The sequence below is a fragment of the Lacerta agilis genome, chromosome 10 (assembly GCF_009819535.1).
Source record: "Lacerta agilis isolate rLacAgi1 chromosome 10, rLacAgi1.pri, whole genome shotgun sequence".
In the NCBI taxonomy this organism is placed as follows: Eukaryota; Metazoa; Chordata; class Lepidosauria; order Squamata; family Lacertidae; genus Lacerta; species Lacerta agilis.
In genome coordinates this window covers 2,808,791-2,830,454 of record NC_046321.1, presented here as the reverse complement: position 1 = coordinate 2,830,454, position 21,664 = coordinate 2,808,791, and the positions used below count along the sequence as shown (strand labels likewise).

At 45.4% G+C, this 21,664-nt stretch overlaps 1 long non-coding RNA gene across 1 annotated transcript; it reads left to right on the top strand.

Annotated features, from left to right (window-relative positions):
* The first annotated feature begins 13,264 nt into the window (after nucleotides 1-13,264).
* Nucleotides 13,265-20,936, top strand: LOC117054550. The gene is made up of 5 exons (XR_004427516.1): nucleotides 13,265-13,425; nucleotides 14,649-14,748; nucleotides 16,553-16,693; nucleotides 17,118-17,226; nucleotides 20,737-20,936. It is a non-coding gene; the product is annotated as an uncharacterized LOC117054550 (long non-coding RNA).
* Nucleotides 20,937-21,664: the final 728 nt, after the last annotated feature.

Genomic DNA, 21,664 nt, shown 5'->3' with positions numbered 1-21,664 from the left:
GAGGGGGAATCAAGGGGGGGATTGACAATAAACTTTCCGCACCGGGTACCATATGACCTTCCCATGCCTCCGGGGGGGGGGGGTTACTTTTTTTTTTGCCCCCGGGTACCAATTTACCTTGCTGAAGAAACAAAACAAGAAGCTCCCTGTACACACCTTACCCGCCTTATGGGTAAACAGCCCAATCCAGACTTCAGATTCTTTTTCTTGATTGAAACGGATATAGGATGCTACTGTCCTCATCTCTATGTAATTAAGGATGGATGCCAGGTGTCCTCCTTCTCTCTGCGCTTGGCAATACATCTGAGAGAGACAAAGAGTTCAGGCTTTCACCCTAGAGGCTGCCCTCTTTCGCTCCACCCCACCCCCAGGGGAATGAATTCCAGCGGCCAGCTCGGGTTGGCAGGATCAGCCCCACAAAGCATCTAGGGGGTGGGGCTCCAGGTGAGCTCAAACATTCTTGAGCATAAATGTTGCAGAAATTAGAAAGTGCATCTTTACTTATGTCTGCTTTGTGTGATTTAGACTCTTATGCCTCTATGAATTTTATTTGATAGTAATAAATCAGATAGAAAGAACAAGAGATCATTTTGCCAGTTAGTGGTTTGAGATTTTAAACAGACCTTCTCTCTCCTCCCCCACCCCACCACCATCACCATGCTGTATGACACATACCGTATTTTTCGCTCCATAAGATGCACCTGAACATAAGACGCACCTAGTTTTTAGAGGAGGAAAGCCCTGGTTTTTTGAGGATCAGCTCAAATTTGTGCAGCTTTTTTGCAAAGGGAAAAGCCCTGTTTTTTTGAGGATCAGCTCAGATTTGTGCAGCTTTTTTGCAAAGGGAAAAGCCCTGTTTTTTTGAGGATCAGCTCAGATTTGTGCAGCTTTTTTTGCAAGGGGGGAAAGCAAAGCTTTTGCAAAGGGGGGAAAGCAAGAGGAAAAGCCCCATTTTTATGGGGTTCAACTCACATTTCTGCAGATTCTTAAGGAGCCCTTTCTACAGTTTGCAGAAATATAATCTAATCAGCCAGTTACATGTGGCTGGGGAAACAAACAGCCTCCCTCTGCAGGCACATTCAAGAATGGAGGCCTGGGCAAGGGGGCGGAGCTGAAAGGGAGCCGGGAGTTTTATCTCTCTCCAGATCTCTTGCTGATCAGCTGCTGAGCGGGGTCCTTTCAACACTCCCTTCTCTCTCTTTCTTTTTAAAAAAATATCAGGATCTGCTTTTGGCCCCTGGGCAATTCGGCTCCAGGGACCACCATTCGCTCCATAAGACGCACAGACATTTCCCCTTACTTTTTGGGAGGAAAAAAAGTGCATCTTATGGAGTGAAAAATACGGTAAATGTGTATTTTTCTTTTATAATTTTGAGTGCATTTGGCCATGATTACTCCTTGAGAAGATTATTAGGAAAATACTTTGAGAAATTTTATAGAAGTTGAACAGGGCGCAATATCCCAAGAATGGCTTCTTTACCTCTGCATCATTCCAAGATAGGGGATGCTCGAAAAATGCATAGCAACCGCCATCGTAGAACATCCAGTTATCTGGGCAGGATTTTGCTTCTGCGCCCGCTAGAGGAGAGAAAATCATGCTGAAGGGGTGTAGCAAAGCCATGCCCTTAACTGTAATTTAAATACAATCAACGAATTTCAGCTACAGTTAGAATCATAGGATCATAGAACTGTAGAACTGGAAGGGGCCTCACAGTCCAACTCTTTGCAAAGCAGGAATCACAACTAAAGAACTCATGAGAGACGGTCATCCAACCTCTGTTTTAAAACTTCCAATGAAGGAAAGTCCACCAGCTTCTGAGGGAATCCATTCCTCTGTCGAATGCAGGGTTGTCATACAACCGGAATTTCCTGGACATATCTGGAATACTGCAGTTGGTAGCAGTGTCCGGGCGAAAATTGTCAAAATGTTGGGGGGGGGGAATCTGGACATTTGACAACCCATGTTGGCAGTGTTGTTTTCATCAGTTTTCCATAAAAATAGCTCAAAAACGTCAATTATCTATGTGGTTTTGCCTAAAGCTTTCCATTTAAAAAATAGCTCAAAAATGTAAATTATCTACCTGATTTTGCAAAATAAGCTCAACAACTTGGGGCAACTCAACAACTTTCTGTTTGGGTTTTCACTCTTTGAAATATGGCAACCCTAATCGAACAGCTCTTGCTGTCAGAAAGTTAACCCTGATATTTAGTTGGAATCTCCTGTCCTACCCTTTGGAACGGCAGAAAACAAGTTTGCTCCACCTTCCTCGTGTCAGTCCTTTAGATATTTGAAGATGGCTATATTCAAACATTTATACTGAGTTATTTGTGTTGAATTGCTTGCTTGGGTGAACGATTAATTACAAAGCAGAAAATGCAATCCTATACAAGCTGAGTTCAATAGGATTTACCCCTACAATCCTGTAATACCTCATTCATCTATGGGCTTATCCACAGTGGAACAAAATGTGGACCCCACCACAGTGTTGGCCCAAATCTTTTCCGCTTCACATAGGGTGGTGTTGATGGTGTCCTAATTTTCCAAGGATCAACCTCTCCCCCCTGCATTTAAAAGGGGAATGTCCAGGACAGCGCCGGGGTGAGGAGAACGCCATGTGGACATCTCTACATCAATGGTGAGACATCCACATTTTCCTCCAGTGTGGACGTGCCATGTATATAAAATATAGCACCTTGTGGGGAAGAGTAGGTCAGAATTCAGATGCAGATTTGCTCAACGCTGTGTGCGAAGTTCTTTGTGTGGCTAACTAGAAACAGGCAACGGCTAATTTGGGAAGAGGAGTCAAGAAGCACTTGAAGGAGGTGGTAGATGCACATTGCAGGACATGAGGGCAATCGGACTCTATCATGCTTGATCCCCAGTAGATTGTACTCACACACATGTTCCCACTGGTCCTGGATAGTCATTGATAGTCTCTTCGTCCATGAGAAAAAAGATTTGGGGAAAACAAAGCCAGAAGGACTTCTTTGTTATGGGAAGACCTTGTGTCTGTTGTGAGTCTGGGAGAGAAGGGTTTTTACGATTACCTGCCACCTGGTCCTCTTTTTAACTGGAGATATTGTGGGTGGGTCCAGTGTAGGACCTTCACCATGCATAGTCTATGCTCCAACACTAAGTGATGGCTCCACCACGGCATACAAGCAGGAAGGAATCCCTTCTGAGTGCTAAGCCATCCTGTTTCATCTTGGCTTGCCTCGTCTCAAACAGAGATTGAGGAGTCCAGCTTGGATGTACCTTGCAGAAGAAAGGTGATGACCAGGAGATCAGGAAGGAAGGAAGCGACTGGTCCCATCTGTACTTGAAGAGAGATGAAGAAGAAGAAGAAGAAGAAGAAGAAGAAGAAGAAGAAGAAGAAGAAGAAGAAGAAGAAGATAAAGGAATACGTAGAGACACTTGTTCTCCAGTAAACTAAGTTTCCTATCTTGTATCCAATTTCCCACCCTATAAGAGGATGAGATGGTTGGACAGTGTTCTCGAAGCAACTGGCATAGAATCATAGAATCATAAAGTTGGAAGAGACCCCAAGGGCCATCCAGTCCAACCCCCTGCCAAGCAGGAAACACCATCAAAGCATTCCTGACAGATGGCTGTCAAGCCTCCGCTTAAAGACCTCCAAAGAAGGAGACTCCACCACACTCCTTGGCAGCAAATTCCACTGTCCAACAGCTCTCACTGTCAGGAAGTTCTTCCTAATGTTTAGGTGGAATCTTCTTTCTTGTAGTTTGAATCCATTGCCCCGTGTCCGCTTCTCTGGAGCAGCAGAAAACAACCTTTCTCCCTCCTCTATATGACATCCTTTGATATATTTGAACATGGCTATCATATCACCCCTTCACCTTCTCTTCTCCAGGCTAAACATACCCAGCTCTCTAAGCCGTTCCTCATAAGGCATCGTTTCCAGACCTTTGACCATTTTGGTTGCATGAGTTTGGCCAAACTGCGGGAGGCAGTGGAGGATAGGGGTGCCTGGCATGCTCTGGTCCATGGGGTCACGAAGAGTCGGACGTGACTGAACGACTGAACAACAACAACATCATCATAAGAAAATACTTGTTTTCCTGGGGGTTGACATGCCTATTAGAGACTCTGTTGTAGTCAAGTTTATTACTCTTCATTTATTGGCTTTGTATGCCTCCAGATGCTTCATCTCCCCATTTCATCCTCACAACACACCTGAGAGTTTGGTTAGGCAGAGAAGGAGTGACTGGCCCAAGATCACCCAATGAGCTTCCAGGCCGAGTGGGGATTCAAACCCTGCTCTCACAGGTCCTAGTCCAACACTCCAACCACTTTGCCACACTGGCTCTCTCAAGCTGGGATACCAGGGCTCAGATGTCCCAAAACGGAACACTTAACCTGGTAAGCACATCTGCAACTCCTGGAATCTTGCACCTCTTCTGGAGATTGGGGTTGGCATGTAGCAATAGAAATATGCAATTCCTTGGTGAAGTTTAAACACCACTATTTTAGTTTCCTCCCCCCCCACCCCCTTTCCCACTGAAAATGTTTTTCCTTAATTTTTACCTAAACTGGTTTCCTGTTTGGATTTTCTTGGATGCCATTCCCTGGATACCAGATTGATCGCTAGCAAAATGCTTCTAAGACTCCAGGATCCTGATTCCTGGAATGTCTCTCTGGATTGGCAGCGGGATAATGTAGTAAGCTTAAACTAGAGGGCTGGTGAAATTTAGGTGGTTGAAATATAGGATTCAAAGAATTGTAGAATTATAGAGTAGCTAGCCTAGCCCCCTGCAATGCAGAAACCGCAGCTAAATATTTCCTGACAGATCCAATCTGTTTAGGGAAGTTTTTAATGTCCAGCCAGATGCGTGGGAAGTTTTAATGTCCAGCCAGATGTGTGGAAATCCAGCCAGATGCATGGGGTATAAATAAATTAATCATCATCATCATCATCATCATCATCATCATCATCATCTATGTTTAAAAACCTCCAAAGGAGGAGAGTCTACCTTTCAACTGTGTATGCAACACTGGATCCGAGATGAAACAAAGCTGGAAGAAAGGTTTCAAACATATTCTCCTAATATAGTACATCTCTCTCTCTCTCTCTCTCTCTCTCTCTCTCTCTCTCTCTCTCTCTCTCTCTCTCTCTCTTTCTGCTAGATTAAAAAAAAAATCTAATTGATGGTCCAGAGAAGTTTGCTTTTCCATTGACAGTGTGGGATTTTTCTTTTCTCATTTGAAAAGAATGTGTTTTATTGAATCTTAATTTGTTTGCCATGAAATGTACCACCAACATTCGAGATTTAATGCTTGTGACTGTGTTGAATGCACCCCCTCCCAGCTGAAACACCTCACCAGCTTCGATATCTGCCAGCTTTTGGCTTAGCCTCTGCAATGGTGCCATGGTCTAAACCCCTGAGCCTCTTGGGCTTGCTGATCAGAAGGTCGGCGGTTCAAATCCCCGCAATGGGGTAAGCTCCTGTTGCTCTGTCCCACCTCCTGCCAACCTGGCAGTTTGAAAGCATGCCAAGTGCAAATATATAAATATTTACTGCTGTGGCGGGAAGGTAAACAGCGTTTCTGTGCACTGCTCTGGTTTCAATCACAGTGTACCGTTGCGCCAGAAGCGGTTTAGTCCTGCTGGCCACATGACCCAGAAAGCTGTCTGTGGAAAACACCGGCTCCCTTGGCCTGAAAGCGGGATGAGCACTGCAACCCTATAGTCACCTTTGACTGGACTTAACCATCCAGGGGTCCTTTACCATAAAACCCCCACAAAACCCCATTAGTTCCACTTCAAAACTGCTGTGAGAATCTGGTACCACTGAGCACCTCTCCAAGGAAGGACTGGGCAACTAAAAAGCAATCTGAGAAAGCTACTCACTTGTCTGTCTGTCTGTCTTTCTCTTCTTCAGTTGCTGAAAATCGTGACAACTTTAACTTCTCCTATTTGCGAACATTTCAGAGGCTTTATAGATAATATTGTGGGGGGTGGGGGGCCGTCATATACATATGAGTTTGTAATAATCAGATAGATGCACTCAACCCAAAAGCACACCCAGACCAATTTCCTTTGAAAGCTCTATGGATGAGCAGCCGTCCAGGCAGCAGAAATTGCAGGAAATGTAATACTGTATTAGAGAATAATGGAGAAACAATTGGACTAGGGTCTGGCACAGCCCATGTTTCACATCCCCACTCAGCCATGAAGCTCAGTGGGTGACTTTGGGCCAGGAATTGTCCATGAAATGAATCTGAATCAAGACCGGCCACTGAGGTTTCAGGCAGCTGCTTGGAGGCAACACTGGGGTGAATGAAAGCCAAAGACTGGAACTGAATCTAGAGAAGGCTGCAAATCTTACTCTGTATTCTGTCAAAATTCTCATTTATTGATGTGTGTTTATCTAATTCAGAAAGTCAGCAATCCAATTCACACAAAAGCTCATACCAAGAACAAACTCAGTTGGTCTCTAAGGTGCTACTGGAAAGAATTTTCTATTTTGTTTCCTACAGTTGTTTTGTACTGAAGGTGCACCTGAGAAACTAAACTGGTGGTTTTTGGGGGGTTGTGACCTACTTGTGTGAGGCCCATGAGTGTCTCAGAGTATGGATGAAGATATGTATGTTTTGAGTGTGAGTAAAACCAGATGGTATGTGACTCTGAAGATAAAGATAAAGAAATCGTTTGATTCCGAAGATAAAGATAGAGATTGTTTGATTCTGAAGATAAAGAAAGAGGGACTGTTGAACCAGCTAATGGAATGTATAAAACAGGATGGAAAAGAAGGATGTACCTGATGTTTGGATGAGTCAGAGGACATGTTGAGACAAAGAACTATCCATGAAGATAATCTTCTTCTTTCTTTTTTTAATTGAATCTTTCATCGTGCAATAAGATATAGAAAACTAATCTTAAAAAAGCTACACAAAAAACATAAGCACAATAAGTAGAATATGGAACAGAACAGAATAGAATCTTCCTTCTTCTTCTTCTTCTTCTTCTTCTTCTTCTTCTTCTTCTTCTTCTTCTTCTTCTTCTTCTTCTTCTATCACTCATAGCCAAGTAAGATTGTCTTCCATAAACACGGTTTTAACAGTGAGTCCGTAAGTGACTGTGGAGGCCAGTTCTGGATCCACACATCCTTCCACAGTGGGGACATTGGTTTCCGGGCAGGAGTTGATCACGGTGTGGATTTGCCAAGCGTGCCTTCCTCTTAGCACGTTTCTCCCTTGCGTCCTGAGTTCGAGTGTCTTCAAAGTCCACGACACCTTTGGTAAAGGCTGTTCTCCAACTGGAGCGCTCGCAGGCCAGTGTTTCCCAGTTGTTGGTGTTTATACTACATTTTTAAACATTTGCCTTGAGACAGTCTTTAAACCTCTTTTGTTGACCAACAGCATTACACTTTCCATTTTTAAGTTTGGAATAGTTGCTTTGGAAGACGATAATCAGGCATCTGCACAACATGACCAGTCCAACGAAGCTGATGTTTAAGAATCAATGCTTTGACACTGGTGAATTTTGCTTCATCTAGTACACTGATATTAGTTCACCTGTCTTGCATGATGTGTAAGATTTTCTGGAAACACCGTTGATGGAATCTTTCGAGAAGTTGTATTTTCCGGGCAGGAGTTGATCACGGCGTGGATTTGCCAAGCGTTCCAGTGTTGTGTAGTGGTTAAGAGTGATAGACTCATAATCTGGTGAACCGGGTTCGCATCTCCTCTCCTCCACATGCAGCTGCTGGGTGACCTTGGGCTAGTCACACTTCTCTGAAGTCTCTCAGCCCCACTCACCTCACAGAGTGTTTGTTGTGGGGGAGGAAGGGAAAGGAGAATGTGAGCCGCTTTGAGACTCCTTTGGATAGTGATAAAGCGGGATATCAAATCCAAATTCTTCCTCTTCTTCTTCTTAGCATGTTTCTCCCTTGCGTCCTGAGTTCGAGTGTCTTCAAAGCCCATGGCACCTTTGGTAAAAGCTGTTCTGCAACTGGAGTGCTTGCAGGCCAGTGTTTCCCAGTTGCCAGTGTTTATACTACATTTTTAAAGATTTGCCTTGAGACAGTCTTGAACTTCTTTCCATTTTAAGTTCGGAATAGAGTAGTGTCTTTAGAAGACAATAATCAGGCATCTGCACAACATGACCAGTTCAACGAAGTTGATGTTGAAGAATCATTGCTTCAACACTGGTGATCTTTGCTTCATCCAGTACAGTGGTACTTCTGGTTGCGAGCAGGATCCGTTCTGGAGCCCCATTTGGAACTTGAAAGGTCCGCAACCTGAAGCACCGAATCTGCACACTCGTGTAGTGTGATTCAGCACTTCTGCGCAACCCATTCCGGTACTTCCAGGTTCGGCACGTTCATAACCCATGCTGAACGCAACCCGAGGTATGACTGTAGTATATTAGTTCACTTGTCTTCCTAAGTGATGTGTAAAATTTTTCGGAGACACCGTGGATGGAATCTTTTGAGAAGTTGGAGATGGCGTTTGTAAGTGGTCCATGTTTCACAAGCAGACAGTAAGGTTTGTAGTACAATAGCTCTGTAAACAAGCATTTTGGTTTCCCTGCGAATGTCCCGGTCCTCAAACACTCTGCACTTCGATTGGGAGAAAGCTGCACTTGCAGAGCTCAGGCGATCCTGAATTTCGGCATCAGTGTTAACCATTGTGGAGAGATAACTGCCTAGGTAGGAGAAGTGAATGACATTTTCCAACGTTACACCATTGAGTTGGGTTTGTGGCGCTGTTGTTGTTCAGTCGTTCAGTCGTGTTCGACTCTTCGTGACTCCATGGACCAGAGCACGCCAGGCACCCCTATCCTCCACTGCCTCTCGCTGTAGAGGGGTTGTTTTGTACTTGTTGGTGTAGCACTTTGGTTTTTTGGATGTTGAGCGACAGGCCAAGCTTTTCGTAAGCCTTTGCGAAGATATTTAGGATGGTTTGGAGGTCATCCTCTGAGCGTGAGTACACTATGTTGTCACCAGCATACTAAAACTCTATGGCGGAAGTTACGGTACCCTTACTCTTTGCTTTCAGCCTGCTCAGATTGAAGAGCTTTCCATCTGTTCAATATATGATTTCTACCCCAGTGGCGAGTTTCCCTTTGACAAAGTGTAGGATCATGGCAATGAAAATAATGATTAGTGTTGGGGTTATAACACAACCCTGTTTAACACCTGATCCCACTGTGAATGCTTCACTTTGAGAGCCATTGTTACCTGCGATTGTTGCTGTCATATTATCATGGAGGAGCCGAATGATGTTTACAAATTTATCTGGGCAGCCAATTTTCAGAAGGACAGTGCACAGGACATTACGATTTACAGTGTCGAAAGCCTTAGTCAGGTCCACAAACGCCATATACAGGGGATATAATATGAGGAATCAACATGACGGAAGCTATGGTAAGACTTATGCATGGTGAAACTATATAAAGGCTGAAAAGTCCCTGGCACAGTGCGTTGCTATTCTGCTGCAGAGGAGGCCGTCCGAATACTCTTAAAAGAGATTGATCACCTCTTTTAGTGAGTCTGCCCATCTGGTGAGTATGAATGAGAGGAGTGGATGAGTTCTTATTAGTTATTACCTGTTAACCAATAAAGGGTTATTTCTAAGAAGATTTGTGTCATTTTGTTTTTTCTTGAAAAGTCTCTAATCTAAAAGAATCACCTGTCACCAGTCGTGTGACACTTGTATCACAGTGTTGCATCAATAACTCCTGTCAGACATACAAAATCTCCCAAACCATCACCCCATCTTGTACTCCTTGTTCAAAAATATTATTTCTCCATCCTCCAGAGGATTCGGCTAATAGCTTCCTGGAAACGTTAACTAATGGCACACAACTAAACAACTTTGCTTTGAATGAGATAGCCATCTCCACAAATCTGAAGCGCCCTCACATGGAAGATGGATCAAGCTTGTTTTCTGCAGCTCTGCAGTGGAGGACCTGAACCAGTAGATTCAAGTGACAAGGAAGGAGATTCTGACTCAACATTAGGAAGAACTTTCTGGTGGTAAGAGCTGTTTGACAACGGAACAGACTCTCTGGTGGACTCTCGTTCTTTGAGCTTTTTAAACAGAGATTAGATGGCCACCTGTCATGGATGCTTCAGTTGTGATTTCTGCATTGCAAGGGGTTGGACTAGAGGACTTTTGGAGTACTTTCTCATTCCACAATTCTACGATTCCATCAGTATCTATGTTCACCCTACTTTCCTCAGATCCCTTCTGCTTGTCAGATGCACACTCTTGGGGAGCCTCTACTTTAAGTTTACCAGATTTTTTTCAAAGAATCCGGGGACACTTTTTTTGAAAAGAGAAAAAAAGTTATTTTTTAAAAAGTTATTTTTTTAAAAAATTAAGAAGTAATATTTTCTCTACTGTGGTTTCCTCTGTTGAGCAGCCTTCCTCTCTTGGAGTGCTAGCTGCCGTGGAGTAGACTCAGGTCGGGCCTGGGCTCGGACATGTGTCCTTGCCCTCCCGGTGCTCTCCTACTTTTCCTCCTCAGTGGCGGCGGGGGTGGTGGCTGTGCGGCAAAGTCGGGGCTCCCCTCTTTTTTTCTCCTCCCTCTTTCTCTTTCTCTCTCTTCCTTCTCCTTCTCCTCTCCTCCTTATCCCTGCGTCAGCTTATGGGTTTTCCTGCCCCCGGAGTGCCACTGGGCAGTTGGCTAGGTGGCTGGGCAATCTCGCTCCCGGCTGAATTTGGGTCTGGGGGGGGGGGTCAGCAGTTCTCCCAGTCAGGGCCAGCGCATCCATTTAGGCGAACTAGGCAATTGCCTAGGGCACCAAAATGGAGGGGGCGCTGGCCAGGCCTGGGTGGGACGGGCTAGCAGCAGCTTCTCTGCTGTAGCGGAGAAGTGCTGCTTGCCCCACACACCACCACCCCCCGTCTCCCACTAAAGCAGGCTTTGGTGGGGGGCGGGACAGGCGAGCAGCAGCTTCTCCGCTACAGCGGAGAAACTGTTGCTTGCCTCTCCACCTCCCGCTAAAGCAGGCTTTGGCGGGGGCGGGGGGCACCAGAAGGTGGTTCGCCTAGGGCGCAAGAAGCCTTAGCACCGGTCCTGCTCCCAGTTGATGCGCTGGGCATTCCCGGTTCCCCCTTGGCAGTGGCAGCAGCAGTCTCAGCAGCCCGGAGCTATCCTGGTAGTGTAGTTGGCTCTGGCTGGATTCAGGAGCTGCTTGCTGCCATGCCGCCCGCCATTTTGCCTCGCCAGAAGTCCCCATATGATGTGTCTTGTGCCGTTGAACCAATCACGCAACATTCATTCCTTACTAATAAATCTACAACGCTTAAAGTATAAATCCGGGGACATTAAATGAAATCCGGGGACATTCCGGGGACGGATTTTGTCCAGGGACAGATTTGTAAGTCCGCGAAACGGGGACGTCTGGTAACCACACTCTACTTCGCATTGGGGAATTTGGCTTTAAGAAAAAGGTGGAAAGTTTCAGTGATGGAACCATTTTTTTAAAAAAAAGACTGAGGAACTTGGGTCCCTTCTACAGTCCGTTTTGTGCTGAGCAGTAAGAAACTGCTTGCATTTGCCAGAGTAGCCTTTCACACAAATTTTCTGTCACCACCAGCATTTACCACCATCGGTGAATATGCTGGTTCATCCAACAGCCTCAGAAGATTACTGTGAACATTATCTGCATTACTAAAATCAGAAATATTTCCATTAAACCTAACAGGTAGGTTGCGGTGGTTTTTTTTTAAGGCTACTGCCGAGACAGTCTATATTGTTGCAAGCTGCTAGTTTATTAAATGTGCGTTTCTTTGGCTTACTCCGAGAAGCTGGCCACCTGACTGTGAAGTTGTTTTTATGCCTTCTGGTACACGGAGAAATTTCCTTATGGGATAAAGTATCTTGAGCAATGAGCAAAAGACTGCAGATAACCACGACTATTGCAATAATGTCCATCCACCTGATGGAATCCTGGGTTGGGTTCCGAGTCGCTTTGGTGCATGTTTAGGAAATATAATGGAAGGTGGAAAAGGTTATTTACATACATACCTGCTCCACCAGAACCTCTGTTGTTTTTTTAAAATGCAAATTTGTGTGTGCTTCTTGTTATGCCCATTCCTTTTGGCAATCAAATAGCGCAGAGATACTTCACATCTTGCATAAAAGTAATAGATGCTTCTGTCACTCTGGCCAGCTAATCGGAGGCAGACCCACAGAGACGATGAGTAAATAAAGTTGCTCCGAAGGGAACCAGGTCCACCAAGGTAAATGGGCAGTAGCACCCCTTGTGGGGGGCAGTGGGATTACCTGGGGGGTACAAAGAGGGGGGTACAAAGAGGAACAGGGGGGCAGGGGGGCACAGAAGCCTAGTGAATTCAAACCAGACAATGGGAAACTCGCATCACTTCATGAAACCCATCCATCACATTAAGAATCGACTGAATGAAGAAGTTGTTTTGAATATGGGATCTCTCTGGTCTTTGGGCAGTATTCTTTTACAGCTTTCTTTAATAATAATAATAATAATAATAATAATAATAATAATAATAATACAGTGGTGCCCCGCTAGACGAATGCCTCGCTAGACAAAAAACTCGCTAGACGAATGGCATTCGTCTAGCGGAAGCTGCCCCGCAAGACGAAAAAAGTCAATGGGGCTGCTTCGCCAGACGAAATTTTTTTTTTTTTTAGCGCGAAAACCTCCGCGCTCCATTGCCGCTTCGCTAGATGAAAAATTCGCTCTACAAAAAAACTCGTAGAACGAATTATTTTCGTCTAGCAGGGCACCACTGTAATAATAATTTATTACTTATGCCCTGCCCATCCGGCTGGGTTTCCCCAGTCACTCTGGGCGGCTTCCAACAAAAGATTAAAAATACATTAAAACATCAGTCATTTAAAACTTCCCCAAACAGGGCTTCCTTCAGATGTCTTCTAAATATCAGATAGTTGTTTATCTCCTTAACATCTGATGGGAGGGCGTCCCACAGGGCGGGTGCCACCACCAAGAAGGCCTTCTGCCTGGTTCCCTGTAACCTCATTTCTCGCAGTGAGGGAAGTGCCAAAAGACCCTCGGAGCTGGACCTCAGCGTCTGGGCTAAATGATGGGGTGGAGACGTTCCTTCAGGTATACTGGTCCAAGGCCATTTAGGGCTTTCAAGGTCAGCACCAACACTTTGAATTGTGCTCGGAAATGTACTGGGAGCCAATGTAGGTCTTTCAGGACCGGTGTTATGTGGTCTTGGCAGCCGCTCCCAGTCACCAGTCTAGCTACATCATTTAAAGCAGAACATGAATGCCTATTGCTTTTGCTGATGCAGATGCTTTTGGGTTCAGAAGTGGGAAATTGTTCCATGGAGTTATCTGCCTATCTACCTTTTTCATTTTGTTCTTTCCTGCCAGGTAAAGATGGGACCAGGTGCTTCCTTCCATCTCCCCATTCTGAGCTTCCTGGTCATCTCCTTTCTGCAAGGTACATCCTGGATGGGCTCCTGTGGTGTTGGCCCCCAGCCTGAGGACTCCTTCATGCTTGCATCACCAATGTCACTAACTGGTAGCTTAGTATGACAAGAACAAGCGTAGTCTTGCACAATCCCCATCTACCTCTGGTACAGCCACAGAGAGAGGTTTCGAAGCTTTGGCTTCTGTTTCTGCTCTGCTGTGGCTTGCCATTTCATGCGAACGTACAAACATGTAACAATCCACATTTCTGCAGCAAAGGCTGGACTAGTTTGGCCTCCTTCGGCCTGATCCAGCAGGCTCTCCTTAATAGGAAAATGTGGGACATTCAATAGAGAAATTTGTGGTGGGTTATGTTTGGGATGCGGGTGGAGCTGTGGTCCAAACCACAGGGCCTAGGGCTTGCCGATCAGAAGGTTGGTGGTTCGAATCCCCGTGACGGGGTGAGCTCCCGTTGCTCGGTCCCAGCTCCTGCCAACCTAGCAGTTCGAAAGCACGTCAAAGTCAGGGCCGGCGCGTCCATTAAGGTGAACTAGGCAGTTGCCTAGGGCGCCAAAATGGAGGGGGCTCTGGCTTGGGCGGGGGGGGCGGGACGGGCTAGCAGCAGCTTCTCCGCTGTAGTGGAGAAACTGCTGCTTGCCTCTCCACCACTCCCCACCTCCCGCTAAAGCAGGCTTTGGCGGGGGCGCCAGAAGGTGGTCTCGCCTTGGGCGCAAAAAAACCTAGCACCGGCCCCAGTCAAAGTGCAAGTAGATAAATAGGTACCGCTCCAGAGGGACAGTAAACGGCGTTTCCATGCACTGCTCTGGTTCGCCAGAAGCGGCTTAGTCATGCTGGCCACATGACCCGGAAGCTGTCTGCAGACAAACGCCGGCTCCCTCGGGCCTATACAGCGAGATGTGCATGTAATCCCAGAGTCGTCTGCGACTGGACCTAACGGACAGGGGTACCTTTACCTTTGGAAAAAGTTCTGTAGTCACCACTAGAGTCTCTGAGTTCAACGTTTTGCTGTTGAAAGTCCATCAGCCCCTCACAAAAAACTTCCCCTCTTTTCTCTCAGCTGTTGGCTGCAGCCTTCACTGGTCTTCCATTAAAGGCAACACAATGTCTACTGCCCCTCTTTATGCCCTGAGTGGATTTCCCCACAATCCACCTGCAGGAAACGGTTGTATTTCTGTATTCCGATCCACCAAGCCAAGCTCTCTTGACCACGGCTCATGTTTCCCTCTTCTCTAGCCAGCTCAGCAGGTCCTTCCTGCCCCACTGGTTGGACGTTCTTTGAGAAAAGCTGCTACGGACTCTTCACCCAGGTTCCCCTGGACTTACAAAGGCAGAGGTAAGGAGCATGCCTGGGCCAAACCAAGGGGCGCAATCTGAGAATGCTTATTCCCCCTCTTTTCTGTAATAACCTAGCAGGCTTTAAATGGCCAGCGTTTTCCACATGTACCCATGGTAGGCTGGTCACAAGGGCAAGGTGGGGGCAGAGCCCTACCAGTACTTTGGCAATACTTCAAGGCTCATCCAGGCTTCTGCTGTTCTGCAGCAGCCCCGATCTTATGCACTGAATTGAATCTTATCAGGTCTTGTGGAACATCCAAAGGAATTTTGCTTAACCAAGCTTCAGTTCAGCAGGTGTCCTAGGCACTAAGTCAGAACTCTGCTCACTACTCCACACTTGAAACAAAATAGAAAATTCTTTCCAGTAGCACCTTAGAGACCAACTGAGTTTGTTCTTGGTATGAGCTTTCGTGTGCATGCACACTTCTTCAGATACACTGAAACAGAAGTCACCAGATGGCTAAAGATAGCTTTGTTATGTATAATGAGATAAGAATCCAATGTCTTTGTTCAGACCAGGTTTCTCCATGGTTTTAAGTTTGGTGATTAGTTGCAATTCAGCCACTTCTCTTTCCAGTCTATTTCTGAAATTTCTTTGTGTTAAGACAGCTACTTTGAGATCTTTTATAGAATGTCCTGGGAGATTGAAGTGTTCTCCTACTGGTTTCTCTGTCTTGTGATTCCTGATATCAGATTTATGTCCATTTATAAATACATAACAAAGCTATCTTTAGCCATCTCACCCCTTGCCTTTCCCTGCAAGACTAATTGCAGCCGTTAAGAGTCGTCAACAGGTTTTCCACACCTATCAGTTGATCACCCATTCCCACCACCCTTCTGAGTAATACCCCTCCCCACTCCCTCACTATATTTAAGGATCTGGTGACTTCTGTTTCAGTGTATCTGAAGAAGTGTGCATGCACACAAAAGCTCATACCAAGAACAAACTCAGTTGGTCTCTAAGGTGCTACTGGAAAGAATTTTCTATTTTGTTTCGACTATGGCAGACCAACACGGCTACCCACCTACTCCACACTTGTTTTGTTTTACCGCTCTATCCTAATAGCATGTTGATGGTAGTAGTAGTAGTAGTAGTAGTAGTAGTAGTAGTAGTAATATTGTACCTTGTCCATCTGGCTGGATCGCAACATATATATGGCTTCCAACATATAGAAAAACATTTTAAAAAATTAAACATCCAAAAACTTCCTTTAGATGTTTTCAAAAAGTTGTTTATTTCTTTATCTCCTTGGCATCTGCTGGGAGGGGCGTTCCATAGCACAGGCGCCACCACCAAGAAGGCCCTCTGCTTGCTTCCCTGTAACCTCACTTCTTGTAGTGCAAGAACAGCCAGAAGGTCCTCGGAGCTGGATCTCAGGGTCCGGGCTGGATAATGCGGGTGGAGCTGAAGCTGTTTAGGGCTTCTCATTCATGTGGTGTGACATCATCAGCACATCAAGCATTTCCCTCCCTTCCACCTGCAGCAGCCAATGGTGTCGCAGGGAAGGGGTGGGGAACACATGGTATGATGACATCACTCTGGTCAAGGATAAGTGAAGCTGCCAGTTACAAGGAAGGAGGGAGCTGTAAATCAGGGTTCCCCCGTGCCAGTTTTCCTACCTTCTGCTTACAGCCTTCCTCTTGGGGAGCAGGAATGTTGGTTTGGAGAAGAAAAAGGTAAATGTCTTCTCTTACTGCTCAGAGTTGCACAATGACTGAGAAGCCTACTGAGATGTTCAACCCAATTCAAGTGGCATCCCCTGCTGTCTAAGGTGAAACCTTTTGTCCGTCTTCTCTCCCAGGAGCAGTGCCGTTCTTCGGGGAGAAATGGCCACCTGGCCTCCTTCATGAGTGCCCAAGAAATGTCTGTAGTGGCTGCATATGTCAAAGACCTCTATACAGCTGGGAAACCTGTCTGGATTGGACTGCACACCTACAATATGGTCAGTAGAAGCAACCTTGGACTCTCCTCCCTATCAGTATTCTGAGTACGGGAACTGCATACTATCCAAGGTGAAGCTGTAGAGCAGCAAGAGGGCATTGAAGAAGAAGAATCTGCTGGATCTGGCCAATGGCCCAACTAGCCCAGATGCCTGGGAGAAACGTGTTAGCAGGATTCAAGCACACAAGCTCTTTCCCGTCTGGTGGTTTCCACCAACTGGGATCCAGAAGCTTTTCTGCCTCCAACAGTGGAGGCAGAACATAGCCACCCTGGCTTCTGTAGCCCTCTACTCCAGAACTGAGGAACCTCCTCACTGTCTGAGCAGGACCCTCCGCTGCCAATGGGCACAGTGTTAAGTCTAGGGGAGGAGAGAGTTGTTGCTTATTCCTCGGCAATGAGTCCCACCTCTTTTGGTCTTTCTCCAGGGCAAAGCATGGAAATGGACCGATTTATCCACAGTCTCCTATCAAAGTTGGGCACGGGGGCAGCCCTCAAAATCCATGGATAGGCTGTGTGTTGAGCTGATGGCAAAAGGTGAGTTGGAGGCTTCAGCGCTCAGGAATGGATGCTTTAAGGCAGAGGTGAGCATTTTTTTTTCAGCAGGGGGCCGGTCCACTGTCCCTCAGAACTTGTGGGGGGCCAGACTATAATTTGGAGGGGGGGGAGAATGAATTTCTATGCCCCACAAATAACCCAGAGATGCATTTTAAATAAAAGGACACATTCTACTCATGTAAAAAACACCAGGCAGGCCCCACAAATAACCCAGAGGTGCATTTTAAATAAAAGGACACATTCTACTCATGTAAAAACATGCTGATTTCCGGACCGCCCGTGGGCTGCATTTAGAAGGCGATTGGGCCGGATCCAGCCCCTGGGCCTTAGTTTGCCTACCCATGCTTTAAGGTACATTGAGGTGAGAATGATCCATTGTTTGGAGGAATAGAATACTTACTGGGAGAACTCTAAGAAGCCATGATCCCTATGTTATAGGAATTCTAGGGTCTTGTATATAAAAAAAAATAAAAGTTCATAAATGTACAAGGCAAACACATACATAAGTATATAAACCGCGTGTCTGAAATAGTACAGGAGAACAATCCTGAAGCCATTTGGACTCTCCCATATTGACCTCAAATATTTCTCTGCAAGGAGGAAGGAAAGCTTTCCAATGGTCTTTGGACTGTAGGAGCTTACACCTCCCTGTAAATACAGTCCGGCAAGTATCTGTTAATCAATATGCGTAAGAGATTCAGGAACTGAGTATTTTCCGTCTCAAAGGAATTGCCAGGCTACCCAGAAAAGGCAATCAGATAAGAATAAGGCATGATCAGGTATCCTGGCAGATGGAGAGAAGCAACACACTCAGATTTCTGCTGGGGACCATTTCCTTCTGTGATGTTTGTATGATGTTTTGGGGGGTGGTCTCTGGCTACAGGGTGGGCAATTTCAAAAGTCTATATAAGAACTTGCACGCCAATGTTCTGGGTTCCTCTCCTCCCTCCCTGAGAGGGCGAGTGGGGGACCCTGTTGCAACAGTTTAATAAAGATCAGGGTTACTAGCTGCTTTGCTTCTCAATATTCTCTGGTTGGCCTCTGTTATTTTCTCCTACGGATAGAGAAACCTACATAAGGACTCTATACGGGCTCTTGGACACCCCATAAGGGAAAAAGGAGAAGGTTTTTTCTTGTAACACCTACCACACACTTACAACTATAGATGGACATATCACTCCGTGGAGCTTAGATGTGAGGGTCTTCTTCTTTTTTTAATAATAATTTTTATTGTTTTAATAAACAACTTCTACAAAGAAAAAAAAGATCAATTCACGCATAATCACCCATATTTTCCTCCTTTCTGGCTTTCATAGCTGTGACTTCCCTCAGACCTTCCAAATGGCTTTCAAATTTCTATCTTTTAATCTATACATCTTTAGTCTATCATTGCTTAAACTATCATATACATAATAATCACTATAAAATTCACAATTACAATAATATTTCTTCATTTATCTACGAAGCTTCTTGAAGTCCTATAAATGTATTCAATTGAGTATCATTATCTTTCAGATAGTTCGTAAATTTAGTCCAGTCTTTGATGAATTTCTGGTCCCGCTGTTCTCGGATTCTTCCCGTCATTTGTCCAGTTCTGCATATTCCATTAATTTCACTGTCCATTCTTCCTTTGTCGGTGTTTCTTCCTGTTTCCACCTTTGTGCTATCAAAATTCTTGCCACAGTCACTGCATGTTGGAAAAGTTTAACATCTTGCTTTTTAATGTCAGTGCCTATAATACCCAGTAGGAAAGCTTCTGGTTTTTTTTAACAAATGTATATTTCAACATTTTCCTCATTTCATTATATATCATGTCCCAGAAGTTCTTACCTTCTTACACTCCCACCACATATGATAAAAGGTGCCAACTTTTTCTTTGCATTTCCAACACTTATTATCAATCTTATACAGTGGTGCCCCGCTAGAACGAATTCCTCGCTAGACGAAAAACTCGCTAGACGAATGGCATTCGTCTAGCGGAAGCTGCCCCACAAGACGAAAAAGTCAATGGGGCTGCTTCGCAAGACAAAAAAAAAATTTAAGCGCGAAAACCTCCGCGCTCCATTGACGCTTCGCTAGACGAAAAATTCGCTTTACGAAAAAACTCGTAGAACGAATTATTTTCGTCTAGCGGGGCACCACTGTACATCTTTGCCAATTTGACTGGGGTAATATAAGATGCAAGGGTCTTCAATGATAGCTGAACAGTAAATAAGATAGCTGTCAGGAACGTCCCCTCCCAGAGCCACAGCGAGGACTGTGGGGGTGAGGAGTGGCAGGCTGGGGAGAACAGAGGCTTGCTTCCTTCCCATCCTGAAGATGACGCAATCCCCTCCCGTCCAGGAATGCAGGCTAGAAATCCCCAAGACAGCGTAGGTCAGATGGCGACAGGCCAGGCTTCAGAGGAACTGCAGCTTTTAGACATCACTCCGAGGAGGGTGGGGATTGATTCAGGAGAGGAGGGACAGGCTGTTCCTGAGTCCCCATGGGCTAGCAGAAGGGGCAGAGTCCAGGCTTGGCATCAGGCGAACAGGAGGCGGGTTGGCCGATGGCGGATATCCTGTTGGCGTAGAGCCTGCCCTTCAGTCGGCTCAACGTCTTCACAAGGACTGGAGCTGGGGAGCTCAGAATGTAACTACTGTGCAAATACTAATAAATCTAAGCACAATTAAACTGTCAGCTTGCCATGTTCTTGGCAAGAGCCAGTGTGGGTAGTGGTTAAGAGCGGTAGACTTGTAATCTGGGGAACCGGGTTCGTGTCTCCACTCCTCCACATGCAGCTGCTGGGTGACCTTGGGCTAGTCCCACTTCTCTGAGTCTCTCAGCCCCACTCACCTCACAGAGTGTTTGTTTGTGGGGGAGGAAGGGAAAGGAGAATGTTAGCCGCTTGGAGACTCCTTCAGGTAGTGAAAAGCGGGGTATCAAATCCAAACTCTTCTTCTTCTTCTTCTCTTCTTCTTCTTCTTCTTCTTCTTCTTCTTCTTCTTCGGGGGAGAGACATCTGGAATCCTGACAATAGGGAAAAAATTATTAGAATATGGAAAATTAATGAGAAAGGGCAAAATACTCGAGCAATAATATGGGATACAATGAAAGCAGTGATTAGGGGAATTAGTATTAGGGAATCAAGTAAATGGGGGGGGTGACAACAAGAAGAAATGAAAAGTTAGAGGAAGAAATTAGGACACTGGAAAATCAATGTATTAATGATAAAGATAAATTACAGCCAGAAATTAGTTGAGATTCTTGCATTGCAAGGGGTTGGACTAGATGGCCCTTGGGGGTCCCTTCCAACTCTAAGATTCTGTGATTCTTAACTGGTAATGAGTTTCATCATCACCATCGTCACCCCCTGTCCATCTGGCTGGGTTTCCAGCTGAAAGATAGACAGACAGACCATTCATTTATCTGCAGACTACTCTGTAAATTATGAACTGAGAGGGGGCAATAGAAAACTTTTATATAAATAAAAAGCCTCTTTTCTTCCAGATTATTTAAAATGGAAAGCTGTGCCATGTACAGGAAAGCAGCCCTTCCTGTGCAGAGTTCCTTTGGAGAAGAGACGTTAAATCAGGATTTCAACATGTCCAGAATCATGGAGAAATGGAACTGCCCCAGAGGAGAGGCCCTTCCTTCCCGACGGCACAAGTCACCCAGTGTTCTGACCCCATAGAGTGCCTGGGGTTAAATGCCGTCTGTTCTGGGCTGTGGTAATACCAATAAACTCTCTCTTCTGAGTACACGTGTCACCTTCAGTCTTCTAGCTGTGATTCCTGCATTGCAGGGGGTGGGTACTAACAGGAGGATCCCTTGACGGAGTCCCATAGAAAGCATCGACACACATCCGAAAGACATGCGCACAATAATACAGCATACTAGCAGAGTCAGCGAAAGCAATGTTGTGCGGGAATTGTGGCATTGAGCATTTTATTATTTAAATCAAAGGAAACAAGAGAAACTTGGCATGCTGTGTGAGCGGCTTCTCACACATCCTCTCTAGCTGTTAGCTGGACAGAGAACAAAGAGTGAAGTGGTCAGCTTGACTTCCGCTCACACACACAGTGATCAGAAATGAAATCACCCAATCATATGACCCTCTGCAATAGTGGCAGTGGAAAATACTAAAATCCTCCCCTTTTTCCTTTGCAACTACTACTGCTGCAGCATCTAGTACATATGCAACATACGTACAAACGCATCTTGTTGTTCCTTGTTAACAACTTTCGACAAAAGGTCAGCAGGAATTTCTTTTCCTGGATATAGGATACATTTATCAATCCTCTTTTGATAGAGTCTCTTGTACGAAATAACTAGATTTGCAAGTATTTGGTTCTTTGCTTACAACCCTCAGAATTTAGCAAAGCTATGCAAGATTTGTTGTCCTGATAAACCTGTACAGGACAGATACATCAATCTC